The 14,239-nt window shown below is 41.4% G+C and overlaps 1 long non-coding RNA gene and 1 pseudogene across 1 annotated transcript in view; one reads left to right on the forward strand and one right to left on the reverse strand.

Moving 5' to 3' along the window:
- LOC138423128 (uncharacterized) overlaps positions 1–14,239 on the reverse strand; it is a 273,086-nt gene that overhangs the window by 237,833 nt on the left and 21,014 nt on the right. The window lies entirely within an intron of this gene.
- Positions 1,382–4,225, forward strand: LOC138423126 (large ribosomal subunit protein eL8 pseudogene; annotated as a pseudogene).

Here is a 14,239-nt window from a genome sequence, read left to right on the forward strand (position 1 = left end):
CTTATATTTTATTTGCCCTAAGGAATCTGAAGGACCTGAAAAGTCAAGTGCTATTTGTCCAGGATGAAACTGGAACTGTGGAGGGAACACTACCAATTTTGTGGGGCAGGAGAGGAAAAAAGGAGATCCACCCAGGGTGACTCTCTAGATGGACTGTTGGACAAATCTCTGCAGAAAGTTAATAAAATAAAAATTGGTGCCCTCATGTGGACTTGGTGTGCAATCATGAACATGTACTCATATTGATCAGTCAGCTATTACAAGTGTAAATAAGGACTAACAAACAAACAAAAAACACACAGTCTGAACAATCATATGATAAGTAACAAATGAGAGTTTCAAAAAATTAAGTGTCAGTACTGTATAGCACAGAGAACTCTGCTCAATGTTACATGAACGCGAGGATGTGAGGGGAATTGTGGGGGAGAATGGATACATGTATATGTATGGCTGAGTCCCTTTGCTGTCCACCTGAAACTATCACAACATTGTTAATCAGCTATACCCCAATATAAGATTAAAAGTTTATAAAAAATAAAAAAAAATTTTAATGAGTGTCAAGGAAGATATCTGATTCTTTTTTCCTATGATCACTGCCTTCCCTCTCATCTAGCTCTTATGTATTTTAGAAACCAAGAAAAAAAATGCTAGCATGTGTGTGTGTGTGTGTGTGTGTGTGTAACATACATATAAAAATGGGACACTTTTGAAATCACTGATCTCCTGTTAAGTTATATCCAATCCTAGCCTGTGCCAATAGACTGCAGTGAGCATCACCCTAGCCTATACATGTCCAGTTTCAAATAATCATCACAATAAAGGATAAAACATTTCTCTGTCTTCTAGTAGGACTGCAAATAATCCTCGAAATAATCATGTTGAGACCATGATTATTTATAATTTATTTTTCACATTAATAAAGAAAGTTGTGACAAAATTTCCTCATTCTGATGTGACATATTCTTGGTTCCAAAAATCCTTTTTTGTGATTAACTTCTCTCTCCTGTGGTTATGAAGCCCATTTCTCCTTGTTCTATTCTTGGAGAGTAACAGTTGCTTAGCTTTTTCCCCAGAAGCACTTCACTGTTAGAGTCTACCATGAGACTAATTATCCATTCTTTAAACAAAGTAATCCATGTTTATGTGACCCCTCCTCAAACATTTCATTTTCCCATTCCAATCAAATTTATCGTTTCCCTTTTAATCTACTCCAAATTTTCTCTGTCCCTTAAACCAAATAAAATATGTGAACTTCTGGGTGATTTCTAAGCATCACACATTCCCTATTATAAATGAAGGAAATACAGAATTGTAAAGAGATTTCTTTGATGGCCTGGAATATGTGGCTATGCTGAAGCAGACTGTAAGAACTGTCTTTTTTTTTTTTTTTTTAAGCACTGGACAAGTGGAAGAACAAGTTATGCCGTTTGTGAAAGCCATTGATACTTGGTAAGATGGTGCCATCTAGTGCCTACATCTGCAAGAGAAGGGTAGGAAGAAAACTGTAAATCAATTACAGTGCAAAATGACAACTCCAGAAACTGGCAGGGCCAAGGCAATTTAATAACAATAGGTCGATTGACTCCGGGGACCATAATTCTTAGTCTATCGACTGGGTCACTGGAGCAGCTTAACAACTAACATAGCCTTTTTCCAGGGAGAAACACTGTTCTGAGTGTGCTAGAGAGGCTTACAAAGAGGAGCAAGAAACCAGCTGCAGCTACTTCATGTCTGGCACTGCTGTAAGCGTTTGTACCCTTCCTTTTTTGTTTTTTTTCCATATAATCATGACATCATTTTATAAGGCAAGTATTATCATCCCCATTTTACAGATGAAAAACTGAAGCCAAGAGAGGCCAAAATCTTACCTTAGGTTTCAAACCCACTTTCTCTCTTTTGCACTACCCCAGAGAGAACGTATAGGAAAACACCTCAGCTCCCTTTCCTATCCATCATTCTCCACATGGAAGACCAGGGAGACACTGCTGGTCCAGTACTACCACCAGGGAGTCCACAGTGTGATGTACAACTCTGCTGAAAGACGCCAAAGGGGCAATCTGAAGACATGGAATGAAGAGGACAAACACTGGACTAGAATAAGGACCGGGTAGCAAAAGCATTTCCTGTAGCCCAGTTTGAACATCACTTTTTTGTTGCCATTATTTTTGTCTGCCTTTAAATCAGTAGCTCCTGGATGCCAGGGGCTATACTCTTGATATGTCATGCTAAGTTGCTTCAGTAATGTCCGACTCTTTACAACCCCATGGACTGTAGCCCACCGGGCTCTTCTGTCCATGGGATTTTTCCAGGCAGGAATACTGGAATGGGTTGCTATTCCCTTCTCCAGGGGATCTTCCCAACCCAGGGATAGAACCTGGGTCTCCCACATTGCAGGCAGATTCTTTACCATCTGAACCACCAGGGAAGCCCAGAGTATTTTAAGATATTACATTTTCATTCATGTATGGTATTACATTTTTAATTCAACCAGTAGGTCTAGGTAAATGAATCAATGAGGCCATTGGAAAAAAGTATATAGAACAGCAAGTATATTATCATTTAAAAAAAAAAAAAAAAGAACAATGATGAGCTCCTGATAGAACAAGGATAAAATACGTAAAAATAGAAATAAGAGACTTCCCTGGCAATCCAGTGGTTAGGACTCTGTGCTTCCACTGCAGGAAACACAGGTTCTATCCTGGTGAGGGAACTAAGACCCTACATACTTCAACTAGCAACTAAAGATCCCACAGGCTGCAACTAAGACCCAGTACAGCCAAATAAAAATATTTTTTAATGCAGTGAGTTCTTTAAACTTTATGGGAAGTTTTTGTTGATTTGTTATTTCCTCAAAGAAATATCATGAAGTATAGTTGCATCTAGGAAAATTTTCTTGAGAATTCTATTCTAACTAGAAATATAAACCACACACAAAAAAAAAAAAACTAAAGGAATTTTATATTTCTTCTAGAATACACGCACACACTCAATTTTGATGACCAGTAGGCAACTGTAAAATATTCTCAAATGAAAGAAAATCTTAGCCTGATACATATTCCAGCCTAAGTTTAAAAAAAAAAAAACTAGTATTCTGTAAGGGAGTTAATTACATTGAGTATCTGAAGGCTTCCCAATGAGTCAATAACATCATCCAATAGAATCCAAGCCATTTCACTCCTAGGTTTGTCATAGAATCTCTGTATAGCAAAAACTCACTTTAACTCTGTGGGCCTTCCCCTCATGTTGCAGCAGGTTGGAGGATAGACAGGGTCTAGAACCTGGAGCCATGCCTTCTTTCAAGTGTGAAGGTAAGCTCATAGCTCTCATCAGTAGAACAGAAAGTTTGAGAGGTTTCAAACAAATAATCATCTCTGCTTATCTATCCATTCTCTCTTGAAGAGGGTGTCTCTGTTAAAAAAAAAAAAAAATTCTCTCTCTCTCTCTCTGCCAGCCCTTCAAGATGCTGAAGGGAAAGAAGGCCAAGGGGAAGAAGGTGGCGCTGGCTCCCGCTGTGGTGAAGAAAGAGGCCAAGAAGGTGGTCAACCCCCTTTTCAAGAAAAGGCCCAAGAATTTTGGCATTGGACAGGTTATCCAACCCAAAAGGGACCTCACCTGCTTCGTCAAATGGCCCCACTACATCCAGCTGCAGCAGCAAAGGGCTATTCTCTATAAGCAGCTGAAAGTGCCTCCTGCAATTAACCAATTCAACCAGGCCTTGGACCCACAAACAGCTACTCATCTACTTAAGCTGACCCACAAGTACAGTCCAGAGATGAAGCAAGAGACAAAGCAGAGGTTGCTGCCCCAAGAGGAGAAGAAAACTGCCAGCAAACTGCCCACCAAGAGGCCACCTGTCCTTCGAGCAGGGGTCAACACTGTCACCACCTTGGTGGAGAACAAGAATGCTCAGCTGGTGGTAATTGCTCATGACATGGTCTTCCTGTACTGAAAGATGGGGGTTCCCTACTGCATCATCAAGGGGAAGGCCCGGCTGGGACGCCTGGTCCACAGGAAGACCTGCAACACTGTGGCCTTCACACAAGTCAACTTGGAGGACAAGAGTGCCCTGGCTAAGCTGGTGGAAGCCATCAGGACCAATTACAATGACAGATATGATGAGATCCACCATCAGCGGGGAGGCAATGTCTTGGGGACAAAGTCAGTGGCTCTCATCACCAAGCTGGAAAAGGCGAAGGCCAAAGAGCTGGCCACCAAACTGGGCTGAGTATGCACCACTGAGCTTTCTGTAAATAAAAGTAATAAAAGATTCTTAAAAAAGGAAAAAATTCTCAAAACCCCTGCCTGAGCTTCTCTTGTTCAGCAATACAGATTTGGCAATAAGCCTAAATTAGGATACAGATGGATGATATAGAAGAACAAAGGAAATACCATGTACAAAGACACAGGGGTATGAGAATGTGTTTCTTTAGGCAAAGGCAAATCATTCAAAAGAACTGGCACAAAGGGTGTGATCACTGAAAAGGGACAGATTATGAAAAAGTCTTGCATGAGTGCTACAGGAAGTATACACTTTAGATTATACTTCAGACTAGTGTTGCTCACATATAAGTAGCATAAAAGGAAAAATATTCTCACAGATCCTGTCTTGACTTAAATTCTCTTTAAATTTCATGGCAGACACTGTTTATAATTCCCTTATATTTGTTCTCGCCATCTTCCTCTTAGTTAATAGAATTCTTCAAATTTTACCTCGAGCCTACATTTCCCAGTCTCCCTTGCAACTGAGGGATCAAATGACCATATTCTGGCCAGTGAGAAGTACATGAAAAGAAAGTCTATACCTTCTGGGTCATGTTCTCATAAGGAAGCTACCTGCCCCTTTACTTCCTCTCTACTCCTTCCCACAGGCTGGAAATCCAAAGAAATGGTGACAAACCAGCTTCAGCTATGTGAATGAAGGCAATATTCCTGGACCTAACTGCTCACATGTGCTCTGTGTGACCAGCAACATCAGCATTGCCTGGGGGTTTATGGAAGTGCACAATCAGCCCAAACCAGACCTACTGAGGTTGATTCCTCAACTTAAATAAGATCTCCAGGGAATTCCCTGATGGTTCAATAATTAGGACTCTGTGCTCTCACTGCCAAGGGCCCAGGTTCAATCTCTGGTTGGGGAACTAAGAAACTTCAAGCCAAGCAGCGCAGTGAGAAAAAAAAAAAATATATATATATATATATATATACACACACACACACACACACACACACATATATATATATATCCCCAAGTGATTCATATTTACATTAAATTTTGAGAAGCACCAATCTAGGAGAAGGCAAGGGGAGCAAACTAATGGGAAAAGGGGTCTCCAGATGACGATGCTACAGTGCTGGACAACTGACTAGCTCAGATGTTTATGAGAGAGTGGACTTTCTACATGTGCTTAAGCCACCTTTTTTTTTAATCTCTGATCCTATATAACAAACTATATTAATATATACAAATGTAAAACATGGCATAAATACCCATCCATATTTTTTAATATAGATGCTTTTATGTATTCCTTTTAAAACCACACACCTTGGATGAAACTCAAAACTACACTCTTCTGACAGAAACTACACAGCTTGCCTCCAAACATACTGAAGCTCAAGTTCTTTACGCCTCAGCACAGAAGGAATTCAGCAAGAGGCAAAGTGATAGGTAAGAAGTATATTTATCAATATCCTTTGTAAAGAGGTTGCAGGAAAATGGGAGAGGATGGTCACATCCCAGGTCTTGGATGAGTTCCTGGGACAGGCCAAAGAGTGAGGGTCCCTGGCTTCAGGCAAGAAAGGATTCAAGAGCAAGCCATATGTTCCATAGGCAGAATGCGGCCCATCTCAGAAGGTGAGAGCTGCCTGGAAATATAGGACAGTTAGATTTTATGGGCTGGGTAATTTCATACGCTAATGACTGGGAGGGTTTCCCTGGTGGCTCAGTGGTAAGAATCCACCTGCCAATGCAGTTGTTGTTGTTCAGTCGCTAAATCATGTCTGATTCTTTATGACCCCATGGACTGTAGCACGCCAGGCTCCCCTATCCTTAGCTATCTTCCGGAGTTTGCTCAAATTCAGTGATGCTATCTAACCATCTCATCCTCTGTCCCCTTCTCCTTTTGCCTTTCCCAGCATCAGGATCTTTACCAATGAGTCTTTCCAGGGTCTTTACCAGAGTCTTTCCCAGCATCAGGGTCTTTTCAAATGAGTCAGTTCTTCACATCAGATGGCCAAAGTGTTGGAACTTCAGCTTCAGCATCAATCCCTCCAATTAATATTCAGGGTTGATTTCCCTTAGGATTGACCGGTTTGATCTCTTTGCAGTCCAAGAGATTCTCAAGAGTCTTCTCCAGCACCACAATTCAAAAGCATCAATTCTTCAGCACTGCCTTCTGTATGGTCTAACTCTCACAACCATACAAATTGTCAATGCAGGAGATGGGGTTTCAATCCCTGGGTTGGGAAGATCCCCCAAAGAAGGAAATGGCAACCCACTCCAGTTGTCTTGCCTGGGAAATCCCATGGAGAGGGGAGCCTGGCAAGCTACAGTCCATGGGGTCACAAAGAGTCAGATACAAACTTAGTGACTAAACAACAAATGAGTAGAAGGATTACTTCAACTGCCTGGGGAAAGGTGTGGGGATTTCTAGGAACTGGGACACCACCCACATTTTGGACTTTTATGGTCTGCCCCAGAATTGTCAGGTACCTGTGGGTATGTATTTAGCATATGCTTTTGTATTACAAAGCTATGGGTTTTCCAGTAGTCATGTATGAATGTGAGAGTTGGACTATAAAGAAAGCTGAGCACTGAAGAATTGATGCTTTTGAACTGTGGTGTTGGAGAAGACTCTTGAGAGTCCCTTGGCCTGCAAGGAGATCCAACTAGTGTATCCTAAAGGAAATCAGTCCTGAATATTCATTGGAAGGACTGATGCTGAAGCTCTTATACTTTGGCCACCTGATGCAAAGAACTGACTCACTAAAAAAGACCCTGATGCTGGGCAAGAGAAGGGGATGACAGAGGCAGAGATGGTTGGATGGCATCACTGACTCAATGGACATGAGTTTGAGTAAGCTCCGGGAGTTGGTGATGGACAGGGAAGCCTGGCGTGCTGCAGTCCATGGGGTCGCAACGTCAGACATGACTAAGCAACTGGACTAAATTTGTATTACAATGAGTGTATAATGAGGCTCAAGGTGTATAGGAAGTCAAATCATCCACTACCTTGGACTTAATTCTTCTAACCAGTTTTTGTCATATCCTCAGTGGCTACATTATTCTTTTAAAGGTTGTGCCCTGTCCCCTTTCCTCCTCACTTTGACTTTATTCAATACTAACACCACTACTAAATTATATATACTATACTGGTTTTAGCTGAGCTGATTATATGCTGGTCCAGAGCCATAAAAATGTTTTTTAATTATAAATGAAATAAAAACAAACTATGAAACCAATAAAAATCCAAATGAACAATTGTTTTAATATAATGAAATGGATGTTTTTCTGCTGGAACAAAGTCACTCTCCACAACATAGAAATGTACTGAGGCTTTCAGACAAATGCTTTTGAGTTTGGCAGGTTTGTCTACATGTGTTTTGTGAGGATTCAGTTCTCTTAGAACTTGACTTTGTTTGAAATACTGTCAACAATTAATCTCACCAAATGCCATGTCATTTGACTTCACTGGGCTTAAGTGTATCACTTAATATATTAAGTTACCTCTTTTCACATTCACCCAGGACAATTCAAGAAGTACTTCTTAACATCAGTAATTTTATACAATTTATAAATTTTTACAATTTATACAATTGCAAATATAGTTTATAAGACTCTCACCTAAACCAAGAGAAATAAAACTTATTTTTATACACAAAAATCTACACAAATGTCCACAGCAGCTCTATGTAATAACCAAAAACTGGAAACAACCCAAATATGTTGCAACAGACAAATGGATAAATAAGCTGCAGTACAGTATATAAAACAATGAAATACCTTTCAGGAAGAAAAAGACATATTGATATGCATAACAACTTGAGGATCACAAATGCATTATTCTAAGTGAAAAAAAAATCTCAAAAGCTTATATGGGATTTCCCTGGTGGCACAATGGATAGCAACCCAGCTGCCAGTGCAGGGGACACAGGTCAGTCTCTGGCCGGGGAAGACTCCTCATGCTGCAGAGTAAGCCCATGTGCCACAGCCATTGTGCCCGTGTGCCCTAGAGCCCATGAGCTGCAACTACAAAGCCTGAGTGCTGCAACTTCTGAAGCCCGCACATCTAGCGTCTGTGCCCCGCAGCAAGAGTAGCCACCGCAGTGAGAAGCCCGTGCACGGAAAGAAAGAGTAGCCCCATCTGCCGCAGCTAGAGAAAGCCCGTGAGCAGCAATGAAGACCCAGTGCGATCAAAAATCAATTCTAAAAAGAAAAAAATCTTATTAAAAAAGTTTATATGTATGATTCCATTTATATAACACTCTCGAAATGACAAAGTTACAAAGAACAAATCATTATTTGTCAGGCATTAAGTTTTAAGGAGAGTATGACTAATTATAAAGGGATGAAGTAACAAAGTTTCTTTTATGGCAATGAAATAATTTTGTCTCCTAAATATGTCAGTGTTTATACAAAACTACACATATGATAATATTTTGTAGAATTATATACCTGAAAAAAAAAAGAGTGCATATAAAAACTGGTAAAATCTAAATAAAGTTTGTAATTGAGTTAATACCAATATCAGTTTCCTGGTTTGATAATGAATTGTAGTTTATATAAAATGTTATCATTAGGGGAAGCTGAATATAGAATATACAGGAACTCATCGTACTATTTTTGCCACCTCTCTTAAGTCTAAAAGTACTTCAAAATCAATATTTTTGATTGTAACCTAATAACATAAATCAATACAGAACATCTTTGAGCTTTTGCATTTTAGCTGATCCAGACATGACAGGTGTCAAAGGAATACCCAGAGAAAGAAGAATTTAGAAAAGGAAAGAAAAATGCACCTTCAAAGAGAGCAAGGGAATCAGACTTTAGAAGGACTGGTTCATCAAATAAAAAACATAAGAAGGACGTAAAGCAAAAAATTCACAGTATTACCAAGGTTACGAAGTTTACATTATCCCTTCAAGATAAGAAAGCAACAACTTGCTCATAAGACAGCTATATTCACAATGCTCCTGACAATCTCCAGCCAACAACACAGCAAAAATTGGAGATAAAACTATTTGAGGAGAGTCTAGGATTGTTGGAAATATTCAACATTTTATTAGTTGGGAAATCAGACCAGTCAGGGTGACTCTGATTTATCTCAGGGTGCAAAGTTTGTTGTTTATATTTTTGTTTTTACTGTGGTCGGTGAAAAGTATAGACACACTGGAAGCAGAGCAGGTTTTGCTTTTGTGTAGACACCTGTGATTTGCCAAAAGTAGCTGCACTTCAACTCCTGGCATCTCAGTAACCAGGACAGACTATTTTTCTACACCACTTTTTGTGACCCCACTGGGCCTGAGACTGTGTCTACTGTTTCCCATAGAAAATCTGCACTTGAAAGATGTGGTATACAATGAAATATTACTGAATCTTAAAAATAAATGAAAATTTCACATTTGACTAACATAAAAATTACCATGTTATAAAGTCATGTATCTCGAATGGCTAGATTATCATTATCTGAATGAAAATCAGTCAGTTCGGTTGCTCAGTCATGTCCGACTGTTTGCAATCCCATGGACTGCAGCACGCCAGGCTTCCCTGCTAAGTCGCTTCAGTTGTGTCCGACTTTGTACCGACCCCACAGACGGTAGCCCACCAGGCTCCACCATTCCTGGGATTCTCCAGGCAAGAACACTGGAGTGGGTTGCCATTTCCTTCTCCATGCGTGAAAGTGAAAAGTGAAAGTGAAGTCGCTCAATCGTGTCCAACTAGTAGCGACCCCATGGACTGCAGCCTACCAGGCTCCTCTGTCCATGGGATTTTCCAGGCAAGAGTACTGGAGTGGGGTGCCATTGCCTTCTCCACCAGGCTCCCCTGTCCATCACCAACTCCCAGAGCTTACTCAAACTCATGTCCATCAAGTCAGTGATGCCACCCAACCATCTCATCCTCTGTCATCCCCTTCTCCTCCTGCCTTCAATCTTTCCCAGCATCAGGGTGTTTTCTAGTGAGTCAGTTTTTCATATTAGGTGGCCAAAGTATTGGAGTTTCAGCTTCAGCATCAGTCCTTCCAATGAATATTCAGGACTGATTTCCTTTAGGATGGACTAGTTGGATCTCCTTGCAGTCCAAGGGACTCTCAAGAGTCTTCTCCAATACCACAGTTCAAAAGTATCAATTCGTGGCTTCACTTTGCCATGAAGTGATGGGACCAGATGCCATGATCTTCATTTTTTGAATGTTGGATTTTAAGCGAGCTTTTTCATTCTTCTCTTTCACCTTCTTCAAGAGGCTCTTTAGTTCCTCTTCACTTTCTGCCATAAGGGTGTTGTCATCTGCTTATTTCTCCCTGCAATCTTGATTCCAGCTTGTGTTTCATCCAGTCTGGCATTTCATGATGTACTCTGCATGTAAGTTATATAAACAGGGTGACAATATACAGCCTTGATGTACTCCTTTCCCAATTTGGAACCAGTTTGTTGTTCCATGTCTGGTTCTAACTGTTAATTCTTGACCTGCATACAGGTTTCTCAGGAGGCAGGTAAGGTATTCTGGTATTCCCATCTCTTGAAGAATTTTCCACAGTTGTGATCCACACAGTCAAAGGCTTTAGCATAGTCAATGAAGCAGATATTTTTCTGGAATTATCTTGCTTGTTCTAGGATCCAGCTGATGTTGGCAATTTGATTTCTGGTTCCTCTGCCTTTTCTAAATCCAGCTGGAACATTTGGAAGTTCTAGGTTCACATACTGTTGAAGCCTGGCTTGGAGAATTCTGGGAATTACTTTACTAACGTGTGCTGCTGCTGCTAAGTCACTTCAGTTGTGTCCGACTCTGTATGACCCCATAGATGGCAGCCCACCAGGATCCCCCGTCCCTGGGATTCTCCAGGCAAGAACACTGGAGTTGGGTTGCCATTTCCTTCTCCAATGCATGAAAGTGAAAAGTGAAAGAGAAGTTGCTCAGTCATGTCCTGACTCTTCGTGATCCCATGGACTGCAGCCTACCAGGCTCCTCCACCCATGGGATTTTCCAGGCAAGAGTACTGGAGTGGGGTGCCATTGCCTTCGCCTGCTAAGGTGTGAAATGAGTGCAATTGGGGTGTAACAAACTACCACACAACTAATCCTCTCCTCAGATGGCCTGGAGAGACTTGTGAGAATATTCCACCAAGGGGGCAGCAGAGAGTAACAGGTGGCTCCACACAGTTTGTCCCCCAGGGCCAACTCGGTCCTCAGCCAAAGGCACCCAAAATCTCAGAGTGTGCAAACACAGAGCTTCAGAAACTGCCCCTTCTTAGTCTCACTTGACCCAACTGCACCACCACAACAAATGATACTGCCAAGCCAAATGGCTGGAAACGGGAGGTGGCAGGAAAAAGAAACTGAGTACTCACAGATTGAGGGTCGAGTTAGGGAGAGGGCAGGGCTTCACTAGCTTCAACACAACTTGTTTTTCAGGTTCTGAAAAGCTTCACCCTTTCCAGCTTTGCTTCACATCCATGACTAAAAGGGTTTTAAATGGAGATTTCACACAGATAAAAGTATCATAAGAGATTTGCTTCAAAAGGCTCCTCTTGTATCTCAGACCTGAAAGCTCAGAAAGAAGCTATGAGGCTATGGAGCCTGAAAGTGGGGTTTCCTTCCTGTCCACTCAAACTCTTACTTTAAAGGCTACTGAAAGATTTGCTTTGTTACAGATTCCTGGGCCCCAACCACTCCTCAGAGCATCCCAACTTTGAGAATCCTGAAATTTAATAACTGTTGACACCTGAGCAGTGGACGATGGTGTGTGAGTTGAAGGACCCAAGAATTCTAGGTCATTGTGTGGACTTAAAAAATATTTACAACCTAAAAACTGTGAGTTATGTTTTATTCGGTAGGAATTTTTTAGGACTTCATGCCCAGGAGACAGCATCTCAAGTAACCCTGAGAGAACTTCTCCAAGGAGGTCAGGGGAGGAGCCAGGTTACATAGAAGTTTTGCAACAAAGGACAGGTAGTCTGAACATCAAACAATTATTAATTAAAGAAAACCAGGAATCCCAAGTTAAGGAATTTACTGCTTTTCTATGAATGGGAAGATGCAAGAATCTACGCTTACTGAAATCACTCCTTTGATATGCACCTCAGCTATCTGGGCCCAATATCCTGTGTTTTCACATCCTGAGCTTCCTCAGGGCTTTCCTGATAACTCAGTTGGTAAAGAATCCACCTACAATGTGGGAGACTTGGGTTCCATCCCTGGGTTGGGAAGATCCCCTGAAGAAGTGAAAGGTTACCCACTGCAGGGTTCTGGCCTGGAGAATTCCACGGACTGTATAGTCCATGGGGCCCGCAAAGAGTCAGACACTACTGAGCGACTTTCATTTCATATCCTGAGCTTCCTCAGAGCTCACCTCAAGGAGTGGCTGGAGTCTGATGGCTGCTAGACGGCAGGTATTCTCTCCTTCCTGAGTTCCCTCAGGGCTCACCAGCTCACCATCTATGGCAGCTGTAATTACTAAGACTGTAACATCTTTGTTTACTGATGTGGCAAGAAGTATTCCATTTCTCAATTGTTACATTGGCCAACAATATTAGGCCCAGAATAAGGGCTCTGACCTGCTAGGAGCCCAGATTTGAATCCAGTGGATGATCCCACTTGTACAAGAAAACTTCCTATGAGCACAGAACAAGGTCTCCCTTCAAATTCTACAATATGGGAACAGGCTTCAGTTTGCCAGGACCACAGTTTGTCCTTATAACAGATGCCTGGAAAACTTTACTTATATTGGGGTTTTAAAATGGCTGGGGAATGACCTGCATATAACCTGTGAGTGAGTGAAGTTGGGCAGTCATGTCCGACTCTTTGCAACCCCATGGACTATAGCCTACCAGGCTCTTCCGTCCATGGGATTTTCCAGGCAAGAGTACTGGAGTGGGTTGCCATTTCCTAAATAACTGCAGTTCAAAAAAGTTTTCCTCTTTTTTGTAGATCAACCTCACATCTTGTTGATCCCAGCTCGTGTGGGATCTAGCAAGCCCAACTCCAGAGGCTCTCCCAGTGAAAAGGTACTAACCACCCCCTCACATTTCTCTTTCCCTCCCCACTCAACCAAAATTCCCTTAATCTAGCCCAAAAAAGTCACCTTTGACTAAAAGGTAGATTTCTAAGGAAAGCTGATGGCCCCCACATTTAAAACTACTGCCTCTAGCAATTCAAAGGCTCTATAAGTTAAAATTAACATCACAAGCAATTAACCCAGTTCAGGTGATCGCTGGGAACTTGGCTATTATATATATAATTTTTAATCTGAGGTAATTCAGTCCCAGTATAGGGGGAAAAAAACCTTTGAACTAAAATCCATAATCTCCAACATTTCTAATTTTTTATATTAATCAAGACTCTATTAATCCATATCTCAACCAGAAAGTAAGAAGCTCAAACTAAAGAAGTCTTCCCACCTTAATCTTTCCACTGATTTAATTTTAGACAATACCCAGAAGTTCTTGGATCTGTCTATTCAGTTTCTTAGAGCAACTGGACTACTAAGAAGCCCTCCTATGTCAATCTGACCAACATTCCAGAAAGATTCTTCTGGCAGTTTTTTGCAACAAGCTTCTCTCATTATAGACAACAAGGGGAAGCTGTACATTATTCAAATCTAGTCTTTAAAACAAAGGTGGCTGTACTCTACTGGGGGCTCCCAACAACAGACACAGCCCAAAGTAGACCCAATACTAAAAGTGTGAGGGCCTTCAGGGCCATCCCATGTGAGAACTCATGATTCCTCCCAGTTCAAAGCTCCATAGAGTTTCTGAAGCACAGTAAGCATTGGCAGTGGGGGTGGGGGAGTCTCTAATGCCCTTTGTGGCCTTCAGGCATGTAAGACCTGTGGGAGAAGGGGGTTGAGACTCTTAATAACCAATGATTTAAGACCCTTAAAGTACCCTCACTAAGAATAAGAATCTTCTAGCCAACTAAACTTCCCACTCATCCTGTCAATTAGTTTCCAAATGAATCATTTATAACAGCCCATCTGGGAAGCACGTCCTGATGACACTCTCATTGAGAGGCCCCTGGGTCCCCTCAA

Source organism: Ovis canadensis, chromosome 18 (genome assembly GCF_042477335.2).
Source record: "Ovis canadensis isolate MfBH-ARS-UI-01 breed Bighorn chromosome 18, ARS-UI_OviCan_v2, whole genome shotgun sequence".
Classification (NCBI taxonomy): Eukaryota; Metazoa; Chordata; class Mammalia; order Artiodactyla; family Bovidae; genus Ovis; species Ovis canadensis.